We start from the raw sequence: 21356 nt of genomic DNA on the forward strand, positions 1-21356 counted from the left end.
AAATTGTTTTTCCTTATAATATATAACAATATATTCAATACATATCCAAAACCAATAATAAGTAAAAGTTATCAATTATACACTGTTGAAACTAAAATATAAATGTTAAAATTAGATGTTGGTGTTATCTTAATTCAGCGCTCGAAATGGAAAAGTTAACGAACCGGAGCGCTCGACAATTTTCTGAAACCTCAGCTGAGGCATGGTCTAAAAAGATCGTGACTAGGCGATGCGCGGATTGCGGGTCGCGGGTGCAAATTACGCAAGCCGAACGAAATATAATTTGTCATAAAAATTCAACATGCGTTTTTTTTATGTTACGTTTATTATTATATTCGTAATAATAATAGTATATTCATTGACATGTTTTCTTTTTTAAGTACATACGTAAATCTTTACACGATTTAAGATTATTTTCATTGTCCGCCATGACAAAATGAATCGACGTGCAGATACCTCGACTATCGCTCTTTAAACGCGGCCGTAATTTCGTTCCACATACAGTTGAAAATTATTTGCCGTTTCACTTATGTACGCTCTTAACATACTCGTAGTTCTCAAATTGTATGTGTATTTTATAAAAATAAGTGTGTTAGATTTCTTATATGACCTATTTAGCTCAGATGTTCAAAATATTTTTCCACGAGACGGAGCGATAATTTTACCAATTTCACGAACCGTAATGGCGCTCCGGTTCATTTAGAGCCCTGTCTTAGTGTGGATACTTATTGTCTATTTCTCAATATTGGATATATTATTCACGTACATACCTGTCACAAAATGACCTATCATTAAATTAATAATACATATTATATTTATATTATTAATATTACAATAACTAGGCATACTAGCATTAGTAACGGTAACTAAGCTAAAGATTGACGACACATCTCCATGGACAATGTTACTTTACAAATCGTTAAACATAATATAATACAAAACTGACAGATACAATAAATTTGTACTATATTAAATATTATGCTGAAAAAAAAAACTAATAATTATAAACACATAGACACAACCACTGAATCAAATATATATTTCTTCGTCGTCATCTTCATGGTGCTACTGTCCTATGTGGGTATTCGCCTTGTATTTTCAAAACTGCGTAGTATTTCTAGTTTTGAATGCATACGATTTTTAATTCTGACTCGACATATTATAAGTCATCCAAATAAAACACTTTTCTTTACATTTTTATCATATTAATTCATTTTTATCAAAAGCAACCATTGAAATAAAAACAAATTACCGAAGAAACGTTATATCAACCTGTTATATGGGGAAAATAGTGAGATAATACAATAAAGTTGTGACAATGGTATGCATGCGTGCCATCGCAGTAATAATTATCATTTCCTACAAAAGTCTGATGACCTTCATCACTAGAAGTTACTTAAAGAATATAATTGAACGAAAACTATAATATAACTACTAAAAGAGCTGAGTATTTTCAATGCTGAAAATCTATTGTGGTTAAAAATGTATGTTCTTTGACTCTTTGATCATATTATGGATAATAATTGTATTTCTCGATAGATTATGTACCTATCCAGTTTTAATATTGTTTTTTAATCCAAGCTATAAAAATGATTATAGCATATCATTTTGATATGCAGATTCAAATTCAAATTTATTTATTTTACATCATAATAATATAGTAATTGTTTTAACCATGCCCGAGGTTGCATTAAGAGATTTTTGTATATACGAGGAATGGAAGTTACCCACTTCCACATTAAAAACAACATGTGATTTTTTCCTCACTTGGTATTTGAACCCGGGATCCATGACTTGTTTTTTCCTCCACCAACCGCCATGTCACCACACCCGTTATGCAGGCGTATACCGTAGCGTAACGAACGTTAGGCGCTCTTTAAATTTGTGCCAAAAGTGTCCCAGGAGCAACTTCCCAAGACCTTGGTTGGCGTGCAGTAGAGTGTGCGTGGCATGGTGAACTTTACAAATTATAATTTCAAAGCGTTCACAAAATGGTATTTTATATATGAGCATAGAACTATCAGATGAATGACACCAATCATTTTAGTACTTTATAACGTTTTAGGATGTCTACATTCTACATGGAGACTGGACCTCAGACCATGAGATTAAGATCAAGATTGAAATGGCAAGAAGCACTTTTAAAAAAATGCAACATCTCTTCTGCAATCGAGACAGCTCTAGGTACTCGATGGGCGACGATCAGGTGCTACACCACACCTGTACTGGTATATAGGGTCGAAGCCTGACATTAAAAGAACGGACAATATGAAGACTGAAGGTTTTAAGATTTAGATTAAAATTTCCTGAACTGATCATATTACCAATGAGAAGGTTTTAAAATGAGCCAATAATACAAGAGAACTTAAAGCTTCTATGGAGCACAGAAACCCTGCATATTTCAGCCATATTTTCCGCAATGAGAAGTAGGTATGATTTACTCCAATGTAGGGGTAGATAAAGGGAGGAAGAAGCCTGCGTGGGTAGAAAAAGATTCTCTTGGCTACACAACTTCTATAAGTGTCTCAATTTCAAAGGTGTTGGAGATCGTGTCCGGAAACTTGTACGTATACAGTTCGCAGTCCGTGAAACGTTGTATCGGATATATAAAATGGTTGTATATTAAAGACCGCCAAACGTCTTTGGGTAGTATAGTACCTACTGACATAAAATGCATGTCTAAATAAAACACGGTTCTTGTCGGTTTACACTTTACAGGAAGCCAGCTGCAAAATCAGCTATGAGAATTGAATTAATGTTCATATTGAATCTTATAAAATAGGAGACCGTATAGTATTATACGGTCATCTCTTTCCGATAAGAAAGCTCACGGCGAACTGTTTCAATGTGAAATGTTTTACGTACAATTTACGCGTAACCGTTGGATATATGTTACGATGGGTCGAGCATGGCCCCCACAAGGGGGGGGGGGCTGACAAGGCTCTAGCCTGGGGGCCCGGGCTCAGGAGGGGCCCGGCGAGGAAATCCGACCAGATAAGTGAGATAAACGCACATTACAAATTTCCTTTAATAGTAATTGCTATTTTCCGTCAATAATCTTATTATTTTAAAATATGTGGTTGTACGATACAATTTTTATTTGTTTATCGATACTCGATAACTTTGTATTTCAAATGGATGTATTAAAATATACAAAAAAAACAAAAGATACACATTAATTTTTACCGCGTCCACCATTTGGAAAACGCTTCTGTAGAGTGTCACACTGCCTTTATCCTTAGCGATAAGTAGGGGGGCCCGCCAAAGATCCTAGCCTAGAGGCCCGCTTCAGGATATGGGGGCCAGGGGGTCAAGGATTGGTAGGTATACTGCTTGCTAGTCACCAACCTTCGATAGAGAAGAAGAATAGCGTTATGATACAATTGCTAAAATGTATTAGTCTTTCATCAAGTTCCAAATTTATTCAAAACAATGGTATCCTTACCAAGCCCTTAAGTTTTTTTACAATAACATGCTCATATATGTACGTGAAACAATTGACCCATAATCAGTATGCCCAAGAAGCACTTTGCATCAAGTAAATTCATTATTTCTAACTAACTAACTGTTCATGACTTTTCACGGTTGTATTTCGATACCCACGTAGCTCCCGATTTCCTGTGAGTGAATTTGGACACACTGTGTTATTTCGTACCGTCTGACTTATGCCATTCAACCGACGGTTATGCAGTTATGATTTATCGTGCAATAAAATTTATTACTTATCATTTTTATTTTTTGTAATCGATTATCGAAGAATTTTGTTTCAGAAGGTTGATCAAAATAAATACCACGAATTTATACTTTGTAATAATTTCACTATTAGGTCGGCCATCTATTACATAGAGGTACCAAAATATTTGTAACTAATAGGTAAGTACCTATATAATATCGAAACAAAATACGGATTAAACTTTTTGGAAACGTGTTTCATCTTACATTAAGCTTGATGTCTTATTTTTTAATCATCGTTTATTCATACTATTGTAAACATTTAGTTTTCAAAGATCGGTAAATAGTTTTGTTGCATTTGTTACTTCCGTATGTCTAGTGATAAAGGTACCTATGTGCAGATCTCAGAAACTTCATGCTTTTGACGTCTTCTATGAAAGGAATTGGATGTCAGCCACTTGCTCAACCTATTAGGTCCATACCCTGACTCTGGGACCCACGGCGTTATAGTCCAATGCTTAAGTCGCTCGGCCACCGTGGGTGTTGGATTATGGATTGGAATTACGCTGAGATCAACTCATTTATATTGAGTCGGTTACATGTATATAATTATTGTACCTATTACAGTTCGCCGTATCACAGTTCACAGTAAGCAGTCTTACCAAAAAAGGTACTTAGCCATATAGCATTGAGATCAAACAACGACGCACTGTTCGCAAACCATTGCAAACAGTAATGTTCAAATTTTATTAGATTTCATAATAACGTTAATTGGATATTAATAATTATTGGTATCAAGTTTCTGATAATAACGCTCTCATTATTAGCAGATATTTAATAGGTACGATTGATACTTACGAGCACCTAACAGAATTTTATATAAATAAAAACGATATGATTGTATTTCTAATTTACTTATTTATCTACCTACCAATTTTCTGCGATCTTTTCCTTTCCCGGTGGTTTTTATTACGTATTTTAAAGTCTTTTATTTAGATATGATTTTGATCTCAATACTTTACGGCCATCAATTTCAGATACAATACCTCACGGTGAACTGTGATACGACCATTTCCAGATGCGGTATTGATTCATAGGTAATCAAATTTCTTAAATATCATCACCATCGGCCTGTCGGTATCAATCCACTGCAAGATGAATTATTCCTCTCCACGATGATTCAATTCGTGTCAGTCCTTTACATTGCATGAACATCCGCAAAACTTCTCGTCAATCCAGCAGTACCTACATCTACATTTCGGATGTTTTATACCTCTTAGCTACGCTACACTGGATGAGTCTTATGTAGCGATTGTTTATTTGGAAGATTTATCTTTTTTTCATCGAAAGTAATGTATCAGATTAAATTTGTAAAAGTAGCTCAATATAAATGTAAAATGTAAAGCTTTTATAGTACCTAACATATATAGACATAAAATAGAATTAAAGATAATCATAAACTGAAGTTAAACAAACTTATATAATATATAGATTATAAGGAGTAGTCGATATCAAACCTTTCAATCAAGCAGTTCACAAATAATCTCTCAATTTAAAACCCATACTATCATGTAATATTAAAATAGACATGAAACAGTTAACAACCGTAAAAACAGTTCTGTGTTTATTAATCAAATGTGTATCCATATAAAAAAATATATATAAGTAGTTTCATTCGACCATGATCCTAATAAGATCATTATGGACCTCCACAGAGTGGAAGTTTGTATTAGTAGATTTTTTTTTTACGAGAAATGGATGTCAGCCACTTGCTCAACCCATTAGGTCCATTCATACCCTGACTCAAACACAAATTGTAAAACAATATGTCTATTTGTCAGACCCAGGATTAGCACCTGGGACCCACAGCGCTACAGGCCAACGCTTAAGCCAAGCGACCATCGTGGGCGTAAACATAGTAGTTGGACGTAATACTAAATTAAAATATAATTGGAATAACGAACCTCAATCCTATGTATTAAATACATAATATGTAGATTATGTTGTATTTATTTATAATAAATCTTATAATCATATAAATCAGTTTTAAATATTAGCGGTGTCAAAACATTGCCTATAAGTTCATGTAGGTAATAATATGTAAGATGTTTAATATAATAAAATATTGTAAAAATGGGAATCTTAATAAAATTATTTTGTTTTAATAGTTTTTATTCTAGCTCTTTTTTAATATTGCCACTTTTATTTTATCATCACGCAGTCTTGTAAAATCGGCTTAGCATTTAAGTCTGACAAAAACATTCAGAGATCAAATAAAAATAAAATAATGTAGGTATATCAACATTAAAACTCAACAAAAGGTTGCTTTACTATTGCTGCAAATAAAATGATACCTGTGTTGTATGTTTCAATGATTGTAACACTTATTCGTAGTAAAATAGTGACTGATTGGCTTAGCTAACATTAATTGTGTATATTTGTATCATAATAATATAATACTTTTGAAGAACAGGGCCACCAAAACTAAAATTAAAAACCACACCAATTTTCTACTGTAGCAAGTAATACGTAATAATATAATATGAACCACAGTGCCGGGTACTCAGAAAACAGAATAGGATAAATATTTATATGTTTGAAAGGAGAGAAGATACTTTGAGTCTGTCGCAAAAAGGCTGGGCTCGAAATGGACCGGAACCATGTAACTCTCTAAACTACCGCTCCATCTCGTGAAAAAAATAGAAATTGCGCTCCGGTTCAGGAATCATTGTAAAAATCGTTACCCACACGTTCGATTAGAAATTTGTCATGTCGTAGGTACATACTTATTTTGGAAAATATAATAAGATTTTGTGTTGTTTGTTATGTTTTTAAGCGATCTTAATATGTATAACATAAATCTCACTACAGGATGCAAACTATAATATCCCTCTAGTAGTATCCGAGAATGTGCTCCAAAAGGAAAAATATGCTGAAGTCAGTCAAAAAATATTAGAGCGTCTTATTGCGGGCGTGAATATCTCTTCACATAGATTTGTATATCCGTATTGTTTAAGGTTTATTTTTTTTGTACTGTAATACCCCACCGTGGTCTTGTCTCCAATGGTAATGTAAGCTCAGTCAAACTCAGTCTCTGGTATCTACTCCTGGAACATCCCTAGCCATAAAAAAGCTGTTGATTCTTCACGCCCAAATATAGGGCTTCGTGATACGCTCATTTAAGACCGAGTATGGTGCGGGGCGGGTTGGTAGGGGTCTATGTGTATGTCATTGAAATAGATAAGGTGGTTGCTTCGTCAGGAGGTATTAAATGCTTTAAAAGATGCCTATCTTTCACAATATGAGTAAATAAAGTGTTAACAATTAAATAAAAACCTTAACATTTTGCTATACCTACCTAATTGTACGTAACATTTAATTGTAGTTTAGCACATAACCAAAACTGAAAAAAAGACGTCATGCACAGTCAAAAATGAGATGGTTGGACTACCCAAGACATTTGGACAAGCACTAACAAGGTTCTGCATAGGTAAATCATTTTACAATGGTACCATAGCCGTGTAGCGTTCCACTTAACTCAGCCATGACTCAGTCCATTGCAGGCCTCGGTAGAAGGCACACGCATTACACACTCATGCACACAAATCTAAATTATCTTCTTTATTTAATCAATCAAGTCAAATGCGTTCACACGTGTTTCACTAATAACCCACCTACCACACCCTCTAATACCACACTCATAGGAGATTCCCATGTGTTTTGGTATCATTTGTTACAATGCCTATTTCAATGCTAGCAGGCAATACCAATACCACTGCAAACTTTTGCCATTGTAGAAAGTAACGAATTCTTTATTAATTTAAAATTAATATAACAATACAATATATTAGTTAGAACAAAGCTTAAAATCTTTAAAATAAATTATTTAATAATAAAAAAGGCCAAAACAAAATAAATGGCAAAGTATGTAAAATTAAATGGTGTAAGTATGTAGTGTAAGTACATAATATTATATATTATATACCATTAAACTAAAAAATATAAAACTATCGATATACCTACTAGGTTTCCCTATATAGAATATATACAATATAGAGGTATATAGAATTCTTCCTCCTGGATACCTCAAGAGTACCTAAAACAGAGACTGCGTTACCTTTTTGGCTTTCTATCTTATTCACTGTCGCAGGTACTCAGTTTAACGGCACTCACCAATTTTGCTACGGCCGTATGTTGTATCTTAACCACTGGGGAATGCCAAAAGAAATGGTGTATTTAAAAAAAACACTACCTTATTCTTTAGTCAATGATTATTATAAAGCAATCATTATTCGTAGGATGTTTATCACACTTGAATGGTCAAAGACATAGCTTATAATGAGTATCTTTAGAATTATCTTCAAATGTGTTAATCTTGCCCATTTTTTGAATAATAAAATGCCTAATTCTTGTCAAATTTGGGATCACAGAGATTATCAATAGAATTTTTTATCGTAAATATTTCACTATAATAATGTCAACATAAATTATACTAATGGTTTTATAAACGCGTTTAAAATTAATAAATGTAAAAAAATTTAACATCACTGCACATGCATGTACTGAAATATGACTATATTCTAAAACATTAGAGCGAGAGGTTTAAAAGAATACTATTTTATGTAATAAAAATACTTTATGCAGTCATCAAATGCTTAAAATAAATATAACGGATAATAAGGCTTCAAAATTATATAAATAGATTATCTAGAACGTTTAAGGTATGTCCAGGATCATGCTCAAAGCTCAATTTTGACCCACGCTAAGCACGTCCGCCCTTAATAAATTTGAATTGTGGGGTACTACACCGTCCTTTTCGACAAAGTGCCCTAATTTCCTTGTTGCATTGATAGGTATGTCCTAAAAAAATATCTTAGCATTGACTACATACCTATCTGTCGACGTCATTTTGAAACCAGATTTATAAAGTTATGCATTTTTTCACGGACCTTGGGTTTCAGAGTCTCGTAAGTAAGTGTAGCGCTTAGATATCAACATGAATAATATTCAGATCAGTCTGAATCAATTCTGTGCATTTAAATACCTATTTCTAATATATTAAAATTGAAAATAAAGAATCCTAGCCTTACCTATGCGTTTTTGAGTTTAGTATTTTACTATTTTTTCTGTCATTTATTCTCACAGAATTACTACTTATAGTACTTATGTGTTTTTTCTTTTTTAATCATTTCAATAACTCTCCAATACATTCTTAATATCCGTATTTAACATTAGATTTTGATTTACTATGCTTTTTGTGACTGGAAATCTTTTTTTCAACTTAATCATTAAATTATTAGCAGATGCAAATAAATTTTTGAGAGGACTTGGTATCGGCTAGGAATCAAGGTAACCTAATATCGGTACCTTGATTCAAACCACACAAGCCAATTGCCGTGATAATTGCAATTTGAGAAGTAGATATGACGCAGGTGGCTAAAGCATATTGGCCGGAATTCGATGGATGTGAATTTGAGTCCCAGCGACCTATATTTTCTATTATGTATGTTTATGAGGTGTTTTCAGATTATGTTTGTTCAATAAAGAATATTACATTTAAAATCTTGTGAATTAGGTAATCATGGAATTTAAAAAGTTGTTTATTATACTTACTATATTTTTAGATATTTTATTTCAATTCGAAGCTATTTACGACACAATAAATTAATAAATCACATGACACCATTAAATATTTTTTAACAGACGGCATTTGGTTTTAAACTGGCTAACTGTGTGTCATAGACAAGCACGTGAAATATTGATTATTGCGCCAACTATTTCTATTAGGATAATACAAGGACTTTACAATTTGCAATGTAAGACTAAAATCCAGGAAACGTTTCCCCTTAGATGGAGATTACCATGGGCCGTCTACAGTAGAATAAATAGACATTTGACATGAAAGATGTGACCACAGAACTTTCTCAATGATCCCAGAAAACTCCCAAAGAATCTGTAACGATCGTGTATGTAAACAGAACCAAAGCAAATATGAGGACGTTAGGATATTTCAATTATCTCACAATCTATGAATGTGGCGCTGATGAAGCCTTGTATTCATCTGTCCGCTTGCTGCGCCCAGCTACACCATCAACAATACGTTGAAAGTCCATAATCAGGGCTAAATTTACCATAGTACTAAAGAAATTACAGCGCAGGTGATTTAGACTGGAAACATCCATAGAAGAATCTTGAGGCTTCTAGAAGATGGTAGCCTAATTCGAAATACCTACCCATTCAAACCTTCGAATGGCTTTTAGAATAGTTCTTAGTATGTAAAATCAATATATTTTTCTACACTGTCATGAATAAAAATCACCGACCAATCAGACAAAATTGATTAAGTAAGTTCACATGCCACACTTCAGACTCTATTGACATTACAAAAGGGGAACAAATTTTTGATGTTCTACTTCTTTAGGCGCGTTTGGAAAATCAGATCAGAGTGTATTTTTGGCGTGTGACATTGTAACACATAATTTATTTTTCACGCAAAAATAAACGCACTCGATTGGATTCGAACCACCGATTTTTCGGTTATCAGCCGAACGCACTACCTTTACGCCACAGTATGAAAATTCAATCGTGACGATTATACAGTAAGTATAATATTATAGTTTAGAATTGTTCCGTTGTCTAGGCAGCGAATTTATTATTGTCGGCCATTTGTAATTCCTTACGTAAACAAACTATTAAACGTCATATAGTGGCAGTTGTTACTTTAAAATTAAAAACAACGATAGATAATTATATAATTTAGTAATATAAGTTAAAGTGTATAGAAATAAACCAACGGCGTTCCAATAAGCGGTCCTTTTTTTTGAGTGTGTAATTTAACAAGATAATTAAGAGCTAGTCGAAGAATCTACGTTATCACAAGTTTTGTTTTGGTACGCCAAAGAAGTATAACTTCTAGATAGGTAGATAAGTACACTGTAAGCATGTACAATGAATAATGATATTTTCATCCTAGGGCAACTAGCGAATGTATTAGGTTCTCATAAAATCCCTGTAGAGTGTAGGTAGTAGATTATGTAGAAAGTTTTTTTTTTTAAATATAAACTTTCTCATATAAGCACTCATTGGGTGACATTTTGTTTATATGGAGTTTTCTGAATCTTTCTCATTTCACCATTTTTTTCATTTTCATGAAAAATAATTTTAACTTAAACCCCTTGCACGACACAAAAGAAGAATTATTAGTTAACTATGTTTCCGAAGTAGGTATCATCCAGTGTCGAATAGTGGAGGTAGTCTGTTTAGATCTGATATAAATAGTGTACACTAAACTTTTACAGTGATTTAATTAAGAGTACCTACGAATTCCAGATAATATTGGTTAGTTTTTTTATAATATGTATGATTTAATGGCATAATAACAAGATATATCATAGATAGATGAATATTTTTTTGTCTATTATCTATTATGGCATGGTTTATGTAGGGTATAATTGAATTTTAAAAACTAATTGACACTATGTGCAATTCGTTCTTCGTTCAATTAAGAAAATACGTATGACGGTATGACTAACAAAGTTTAGTACATATGTACTGTTTATGTCGGGTCTAACCTGTCTCCACTTTTTGCCACTGGTATCATCTACCGGGATGTTCATTCTCGGATATTTAACGCAAAAACTATCGACACGTTATTATAATATAATAATACTTATTTTTCTAAACTTTTTTCTTCTTCTTGTCCTCTGTCGAACTATGAATCATCAAAAAAGTCTGTTAAGATGCCCCTAAATAGAAGGATCAATGTACTACGTCTCGAACGAACATAAAGTCAATTTTGTTTGCATGATATTTACAACAATGGTAAACTTCAATTTCAAACTTTTTACACTATTAAATTTGTCTATTTTTCATACAAAAAAAAAACTGTGATTAATTTGTACCAAGAAGCTGACAATGAAACTCTTTCTTGCAATTATTTGTCGTATTTTTTATAGACACCTAATTAATCTAGCGCACCTACTATATTATAAAAGAAATGTTTTTCAAAGGTCTTAAGTGTACTTAGAATAATAAATAATTGTGCGAACGTCACTCACTGTTTATATTTTTATTTAAAAGCCTATACAATAACATTATTAAGGTGAATGATTTGGCATTATGTTTTTTTTTTTTAAATAATCACGATGATCGATTATAATTTCTCTTTCTTAATAAATCAATGCTTGGATCACTGTAATAAATAAATAATTTTAGTTTTTAGCTATCACAATCGTCATCATCAAAGTTTCGTGAAGTGCGGATCTTGGGTCTATAGTGAGTCTATGGGATGAGACCGGGAACTGGCGACTGTTTCTTATCTGGATACGTTGCGGATGTGTGTCCAACGAGTAATGTTTGTAGCGGAAAACGGTGTTTATTTCAAAATAAGTACAGTGTTGTGAGCTTACACTGTTCAAATAGATTTTAACTGAACAAGTGATAACGTCCGATCATCATCGGTGATATGCTGAATCTGAATGTTCAGGTATCCACAAATGTTAGCCAATTCCACCATTTTGTAGCATGACCTGCCTTCTTGAAATTTGGCCAGCTCACTTTTAGTAGGTAAAATTTGTGTTACAATATCATGGACATAAATTAAAACTTAATATTATTCTTAACTAAATTGTAGCTTTTCCAGTTATTAGAAGTGGTTCCAGCCTAATTCCCGAAGAAGGGTCAATAGGTATTGCCATCTTCAAATAAATAAATATCTCTTATATTAGGCGATTAAGAGATAATAGTATAATAATAATATAATCATTCTATGTATCTGACATTTTTAGCATAAAAATACTCATTACTGCAAATAAATGAATCTTTAACAAAATGCTTACGGGCCCTTTTAATTAATTTTGTAATTAACGTGTTAATTTGCATTTGAAAAGTAATTAGCAAAAACACAATTTTGTGCGGCTTTTGTTAAGCTATAGGTTAAAGATATACCTAGTTAAATCAATTGTAATTTAAAATAAAATATAAAGTTACTTAGTAATTACCTTCTTCTTCTTATTGTGCCATCCCCTAGCGGAGGTCGGCCACCATCAAGGCGATCTTATCTTTGTCGTCTGCAACCCGGAACATTTCGGTGGAGCTGCACTCGTACCAATCACGGAGGTTCTTAAGCCACGAAATGCGGCGCCGTCCTCTGCTACGCTTCCCATTGATCTTTCCTTGAATGACAAGTAAGTTGGGGAATGCTGTATTTTTGTCCTCTCATAATGTGGCCGAGGTATTGTAGTTTCCTGGTTTTGATACTACGTAGAACTTCTCGGTCCTTCTCCATTCGATTGAGAACTTCAGCACTTGTCACCCGGTCAGTCCAAGGAATTTTGAGGATGCCTCTATACAGCCACATCTCGAAAGCTTCAAGTCTCCGTGACATCTCTTGGTTTAGCGTCCATACTTCCATACCATAGAAAAGAATTGAGAGCACATAACAACGTACCATACGCAGTCTCAGACCTAATTACCCAATTCACATAATTTAACTAGTCTCGTTTCCTTAGAAGAACATATGTGCATTTCTTTTCGTAAAAACGTGAAACAACCTAATATTAGTATTGTTTGTAAACATCTTTGTAAATTTATATAAAACAAACAGCTTCCCAATCTTAACGACCTTAACGTGCTTTAAATTTTTAATATTAATGGATTAATGAATCTAGAATAAGTTGTAATATTAATATTATAAGGAATATTAGAATTTAAAACTAGTTAACTAGGTAACTAGCTTCGTGGACTGAACTACTGTTTACTTCATATAATTTGTAACTGTTACGAATTTATTTATTTATTCCACAATATTTCTTATTTTATGACAGATCCATTATAACCCAAATAACTGGTACCAATTTACTAACACAAAAGATATAAAAAATAACAATAATATGTTATTCATTACCTACGGGAATGGGACGATTTGGCACCGCGAACTGGCCTCCGGCGACTGGCCTCCGGTAATTGGCCGCTGGTACAATCGGACGCCGGCCCAATTGGACGCCGACCCAATTCGACGCCGACCCAATTGGCCTCCGGGAGGATTGGACGCCGCACAGTTGAATTAAATGCGCAAAGGAATAGACGTACGTTACGATTTGTTGGAGTAAATAAGCAAGTCAGTTTAATATGCTTCTATCTTCTCAGTAGTTGTACCTTATACATTTCGCGCTTGACACATTTTTAATATAGATTGAGAATAATTATTATGCCTTATGATGTTTATTAAAAGAAAATAATTCTTCCCTCGCTAAAACTTAAAAATGTGCATAATCAATTAATTTATTGTCTATACATGGGTACTTATTTATATTTACAACAAACATTAAAAATAATGTTAGATGTTAGAATGAAAATAACATTATATTTCAGCATTTTATCGACTTAATATTATAATAAAGCTTAAACATGTATATTATTATGCATAAATGCGTATTTTAAGATAGTATGAAATTACAAACAAAATATTAAGTAAGTTATCTGCTAAGTATAAATGTTTCAGTAGTTTGATTGATAAACTACTTAGGTACTGGGTGCCGGACAAAATCCCGAAGGTCGAAATCCCGAATGCTGAAATCCCGAATGGCCAAAATCCCGAATGCGGCTGTGCGGCGTCCAATCCTCCCGGATGCCAATTGGGTCGGCGTCCGATTATACCGGCGGCCAATTACCGGAGGCCAATCGCCGGAGGCCAGTTCGCGGTGCCAAATCGTCCTAGACCCTTACCTACCTACCTATTGTACATTGCAAATTGTTAATTAGCTTTCCTTAAAAACGAGGGAACTCTACAGCTGCCTACACACTGATTTGAATGTGCATTTTGTGCAAAAATGTACTACTTTATTTTTCGGGTAGGTACCAATAAATTTAATTTTAATAAACATCTGTCTATAAATTGAATAAACCTGTTTTTTTAACCAATTTTGTTTTTTTGTGGTAATTCTTCTTCGTGTGTCCAATATTAGTGTCATCATGGAAAGACGTGTACTTAAAGAATCTAAACTTTTCTTAGTGCCTGAATTGAAACTTATTTGTATAAATATATAAATGGTTCTGCGTTATATTTCTAGTATTTATGTAGAATTCATGTAATATATTACCGCTTAAAAAGTGTCAATTTAAAATGACTATTTAATAAACAAGGAAGGTAGCTCATTGCATGCTATTAACTCAACGTATTTTTAATGAATTGCGTTTTTAATTCAACAATAAACGTTTCGCACTTAGCCTGGCGTTTGAGTCTCCGTTTGTAACGCCAAAGCCAGTCACGTCTTGCGTTTTTGTTAGGAAAAATGTGTTTCATTCACACCTAGTCTCTAAATCTACTTTTTGTGGAGTTTTATTAGAAATCCACGTTGAATTTTTCCGTAGAAGATGGTTAGTAAATAAAACTCAAATGATGTCAACGAACTATACTGGAAGCTCTGCTTTATATATCTATGCTTGAAAAATTGGACAGTGTGTATTAAAAAGAAATCCTCCTATTCTTTATTTATATTATTGGTCACAATAAATTACGATACAATAGATAAGTCAGTCTCTTATAAAGGAAAATTAATTAAAGAATTATGAAGGTATAAGATTTAAGCATGTTCAAATTGATTAATATTAATTACATACCTACCTAATCCTGATGTTACAATCGTCTATTTTGCGAATTTTATGTGTTTGGGCTGTAGCGAAATTACTATCTCCGCTATAAAAATAAAGCATTTTAGGGTGCTTGAACATGATATCGTGCGATATGACACAAATAGAGGTTGTAATCGAGAAATCTCGAGAAATAATCAGAAAAAGTCAATCTCGAATCTCGAAAAAATATTTTTCGAAATTTCGAGAATACTTCATTTTCAAGAAATCGTCAATGAAATTCTCGAGACATGGAGAAATGACACTTAAGAAAATTTCATTTCTACGTTTCTATTATTAGTAGTTAGTAAAAATAATTAGGTATAAAATAATTTTATACACGCAAATAATCATTTAATTATGTACCTACTTATATAAAGTATTATCATATTACATTTATTAAGAGCGTAACATAAGTGAAACGGCAAATAATTTTCAACAGTATGTAGAACGAAATTTCGCAGTCGTTGCCAATCGGAGACTGACAGTCGAGGTGTGAGCACGTCAATTTGTTTTGTGATGTCGTCGGAGGAATATATTCTTAAATCGTGTAAAGATGACTAAGAAACGTTCCGCATGTAGGTACTTGAAAAAGAAAATATGTCAATGAATATACTATTATTATTACGAATATAATAATAAACATAACATTAAAAGGACGCATGTTGAATTTTTATGACAAATTATATTTCGTTCGGCTCGCGTCATTTGCACAATCTGCGCATCGCCTAGTCACGATCTTTTTAGACCATGCCTCAGCTGAAGTATAGCCTTAAATAGTATCGCAAAGTTATATAATTTAAAGTGTTAATAATCTTTTAGTATTTTTTTAATTATTAGACCAAATTTGTGGTGTGTTTATCTCACTTAAGTGGTCGAACCGTCATGTAAGTGGACGTGATCTATTCACCTCTATAAAGAGTGTACAACTCCTTCCAACGACCTCTTCTCGACATAGTCTTTTTAACAGCCCCAATCATTCGTTTGAAGACTCTTATCTCAAATATATCCATTTTTTTTAATTTTTATAACAAAAAAAAAAAAAAGAAGCACAGCATTCCTGAGGCCAAAGCGGTCGAATGAGCTTATGGCAGGTAGACGAAAGTAGATAAGTACATAAGTTTCCTGGAGGTGGCCAATACCCACTTTGGGCTGTAGTACCGATGATAAGGAGTAAATTTGTTTACCTACATTATTATTATGCACTTGAAACCTTATAATCGTTAGTTGGCCATTATTTTTTATAGGTTGGTATTTTTTTTAAATGAAACGAATTTCATCTAATATAACCGCTGAATAGATAAATAATAAAAAGTGTTTTTTTTAGTCTAGATTAAGAATTTCACTCGTTTTATTTACTTTACAAGTATTTACTATCAAACTAAATCAACTATGGAAAGTGACAGATATGGTTCAAGACAGTGTGGAAGAGAGAGAGTTAAATAGATTATGCGTCAGTGTAAGAAAGTTTATGTGTGCAATTCGCGAGTCATCTTTTTTACATATTATTATCCACGAAGAAGGAAAAAACTGTTGAAAGTAAAAATAACATATCGTGCGCGGATCGTCAATGAGGCAAGTTTAGTGACCGAGCATGTCCGCTTACTTATTCACACTTCTTTAGGAAAACCGATAGAACGATTGACAGACATCGCATGAAAAAAGCTACCAATATTTGGAATAATTTTACTATTTTTAATATTGATATAACAGCGATATGATTCCTAATAACTATTGATATTATAAGGTGTTCAATAAATTTAACATTAATTGAGGTTCTAATGATTAGTCGAGCCGCGTTTTTCTTGCCAGATTTACCATGCAAAAATACATCTGCCAAATAACTTTAAATCCAACATTTTTTGACACCGCAAACAGCTAACATTTTCGGAATTATTTTCACTATTCGCATTTCCATACTTCCTTGAAACGAAAGAGGCGCTTACCTTGTCACAAAGTTCTAAAATCTTAAACAGATTCTAACATATTATTCATAGTCTACGATGAGTGTAAAAACCATTACAAATCCATTAGATACCTACTGTACCTACTTATTTTTCATACATGTAACTAACTACAAACAAAATGAAAACAGTATTTTCTTTAATTCCCACTCTTTCTACTAAAAGTTTTTTGGATTAAACATTAGGGGCGTCGAAATCAACCTACGCCTGGAGCCTCCGCGTATCCCAAATCCGGCATCTCGATTGGAAACAGTAAATGAGTATACTTTATTTGCTCTTCACAATGGTAGGTATGATTTTTGGATGGTTATTTGTAATGTTATCCTCTTCTGAACTTACTTTTAAGCTAATTGGATGGTCGACAATTATTCAGAACGAATATTTCTTATAATAATATGTATGTTTGTGGGGTTTTCTAAATTATACATGTTCAACAACGAATGCAGTGTGTTCAATAACGCAGAAATTTATTCCAAACATAAACCCTGCCGTTACTCATGCCAGGAACATAAAAATATCACACGAACTTACACAGATACTAACAGGCCACGGAGCGGTGCGAGCTTATCTAAAAAGATTTAAATTGAGGCCTGTTGTCCATGTGATGGCAACACATTTCAAACTGTATGGTATGTGATCAACGACTGCCCTATACTAGAAAGGGAGCGATGGACTCTCAGAACTCGGTGCAGAGAGCATAAGCATGAAATTGACCTCCAAAAGCCTCACGAAGTACTAAGCAATATAACAACACAAGAACACTAAGCAAAATTTTCAATCCTGGCCACAAAGAAAATTAAAGATGTAAATGGAGGAACCTAATTAGCCCCACATCAATGCAACTAACCCACCCAACCACCTTGTACGAAAAAACAAGAGCATGGTTATTAATATAAAAAACAAAACAACGAATGCTACATTCGTAATGCTTGTATACTATCAATTTAATATAAACACAGTTCGATTTAAAATGATTCGCAAGTGCATATTGTAGTTACGTTAAAACTAAAAATTTGAGAGATCTTGCGTCATCTAGGAATCAAGGCACATATTGTTAATTCCTTGTTTTAAAATCGCAAAAAATAGTGGCCAATATTAATGAAATTTGATAGCATAGTTATTAGTTAATTACGGTGTGATTGGCCGGAATTTGATCAATACAGGTTCGTATCCCGTTAAAATATACCAATATTCTTACAAAGCATAAAATATTATATGTATAATATGTTTCTTATGTGTTCCAAATTACATATGATCAACAGTTTGTTGAAGATCTACCTGTAGGAATTCGTCTGGGAAAAAAATGTGAAGAGAATAATATACTTACATAATAGGTTTATAGTGTGACAGCTCACTAACGTTAGAAAGGTATGTGTGTAGCTGGTAGGTACATGCTGTTGAATATTTTATTGTACTGCATTCGCGATTTGAATCTTTGTCAGTCAGCCGTGGACGTGATATGACCGCTGACGACGTCTGCCCATGACACTCTCGAGGATTTATAGTTTGCACTCAACACAACTGCGACCGTTAGCTAGGTGATACACTTTACTTGAACTTAATATGAAGTCCGCTCACGTAATGAATACCGGCTTTATAGAATAAAACTGCAGACGCATAATATTAATAGCCTAAAACGAAGAGTCGGCAGTGAATGTTAGTACCGAATTGTATTTATTTAGATATAACATCCTATTATGTGGATAATCGTCTGTCCGTAGCCTGTGATATTCAGAGTATTTCGTGGAACATGGAATATCTCCTCAACTAACCAATTCTAGTTTTGTATCCTATCTTGCGCAGATATGACAACCATTATTTTTTCCTTCCGATTCGTCACGTTCGTTTTATTTCCTTTTAATAGTTTGAAGAATTTTAGGTAGGTACCTAACTGCGCATGAAGTGTTCGAAGTAAGCGACATTTCATTTATTTATGAATAATTTGATCTTTTATGGAATTGGCTGAAAAATCCTGCAATGGTATCATTAGGACAAATAAATTATTATAATTTTTTTATACCCGTTTTTACTTTGCAGTAGTGTAATTCAAAATCAATCCTCGTCTAAGCTGAAGTCTGAATGCCGACGTAATATTTATTTGTATTCAATTAAATTTCACTTATTTACAGATTAATGAAAACATATTCGCAACATACTTACGTCGGCGTAATATGTGTAAATACTGCACCCGTTTTCTATTCGATCTTTTCCATGTGGGTAAAGATTGTAATCATCCTGATTTTTTAACACTACAATATGCCACGAAGGCACCAAATGTGGTAGCGAAACACATCACAGAAATACCTTAGATATAGGTATATTGTGGCTTCACTGGGGATCATACCCGGCACCCTTGGTCTAAAAAGCCAGTGACAAACACATTTTAACTACATTGAAGTTAATGGCCACACCAAACTAACCGTCCCGCACCACACCCGGTCTTAATCAGGCGTATCACGGGACCCTACTTGGAATGTCTCAGAATCAGTTACCTAAGACTGCGGTCTCATGCATTAAAATGTGCTTTGACTGAATTTACATGACATTCATTGCGTCCAACGCAACTGGTGCGTTGCCCATCAGGTGGCCATTATATATAATTAGCATGTTATTTAAATGTGGTAATTAAATATTAATTAAAAGGTCCGCAGCGAATGGGATTTATTAAGAGTACCCATGGAAGAGAGGAGCATGAGAGGCAAAATTCAAATGTGTAGTATGTAACAAATAAGCTGATACAAAACTGTCGAACAATCGAAGTGAAGAGATCTTCACCTTGGCAATATAACGCCACAAAATTACTAAATGCAACAAAATTGGCCTTTGTGGCGACCAAGTCGAATTGTCCGATGGGCCCAACACCTGGTTGAACTGACTCGAACAGTTCTTCCCTCTTCATACACTTTTTAGAACATTCTCAGAGGATGTGGTTTGCATTCTGTATTTCTCCGCCATATGGACATGTTGAACGGGTAATAAGACCAAGATCGTAAAGTCTGCCAGCGAAGTCACCGTGTCCACTCAAAAATTGATTGGTATAATCACGGAACTCAATATTATCTGTTCTGTCGGTATAATGATCTGAAGTCAAAGCGGATATCACCATTTGTCATTTGATATGTTGGAAAAAAAAACATATACATGTGCGTACTTTGATGGAGGCATTCCATTTTTTCTGCCATGTCATTAGATGGATAGTCTGCTTCCTCAAGAATAGTTTTTCACTATCAAGGCGGGGAGGCGGCGTTAGATGAAAGTCACGTACATCCGCTTCCTCGCCTTTGAGGAGCATCGTGGATGCACCGCTTACCTATATATGCAGATCGTGTACATCTTGGCTACAGGAGCTGAGATACAGTCGTCCTTTCTCGGACCACAACAATACTTATATTCTGGATGATTGAGGACAGTGATCGAATTGGTTTGGATTTAGTGCCATCAAAGAAGACAGTTAAAAATGCAACCGATCGTAATTTGAGTACGTACCAGGACTCGAAATGGACTGTAACGCACCGGAGCACAGTTCCGGTTCATAAATTTTTGCTCCGTCTCGTGGAAAAATAGTTTGACCGTCTAAGCTAGATAAGCCATATAACCAAACAATCTAACACGTTTATTTTTATGAAATACTCATAAAATTAGATAATTTTCGTAAATTTATCGTGCGCTCCGTTTCGTGAAATTTTCCATTTCGAGCGCTGGTAGATATACCTACTTTCTTTAAAACGGATAGATATATTATTTGAATACAAGATAGGTACCTACTAAAATTCTATTGTCGCATATAAGATAGGTACCTACACATAATTGCAATTTTATTATTTTTTAAATTCACACAATTTAAGACGTAATTACAGATTTAATAGCACAATCATTTTAACCTAAATATTATTAGACCATACTATTTTCAAAAACATGATTTGATAGCTCTCCCTGTTTGTACCATATAAGAAACAGCGTAAATTATACATTGCAAATTTAATATAGAATTAGGTATGAAGACATTTACTTACTTAAAATTTCTACAATTATTAGAGTGAATACGTGTCAAATAACATCTTATGTCTGAAGATTACGCAGCAGCTGTTTTGA

Source organism: Rhyacophila brunnea, unplaced genomic scaffold, assembly GCF_057557595.1.
Source record: "Rhyacophila brunnea isolate RB1 unplaced genomic scaffold, BYU_Rbru_1.0 scaffold_14, whole genome shotgun sequence".
Lineage (NCBI taxonomy): Eukaryota > Metazoa > Arthropoda > Insecta > Trichoptera > Rhyacophilidae > Rhyacophila > Rhyacophila brunnea.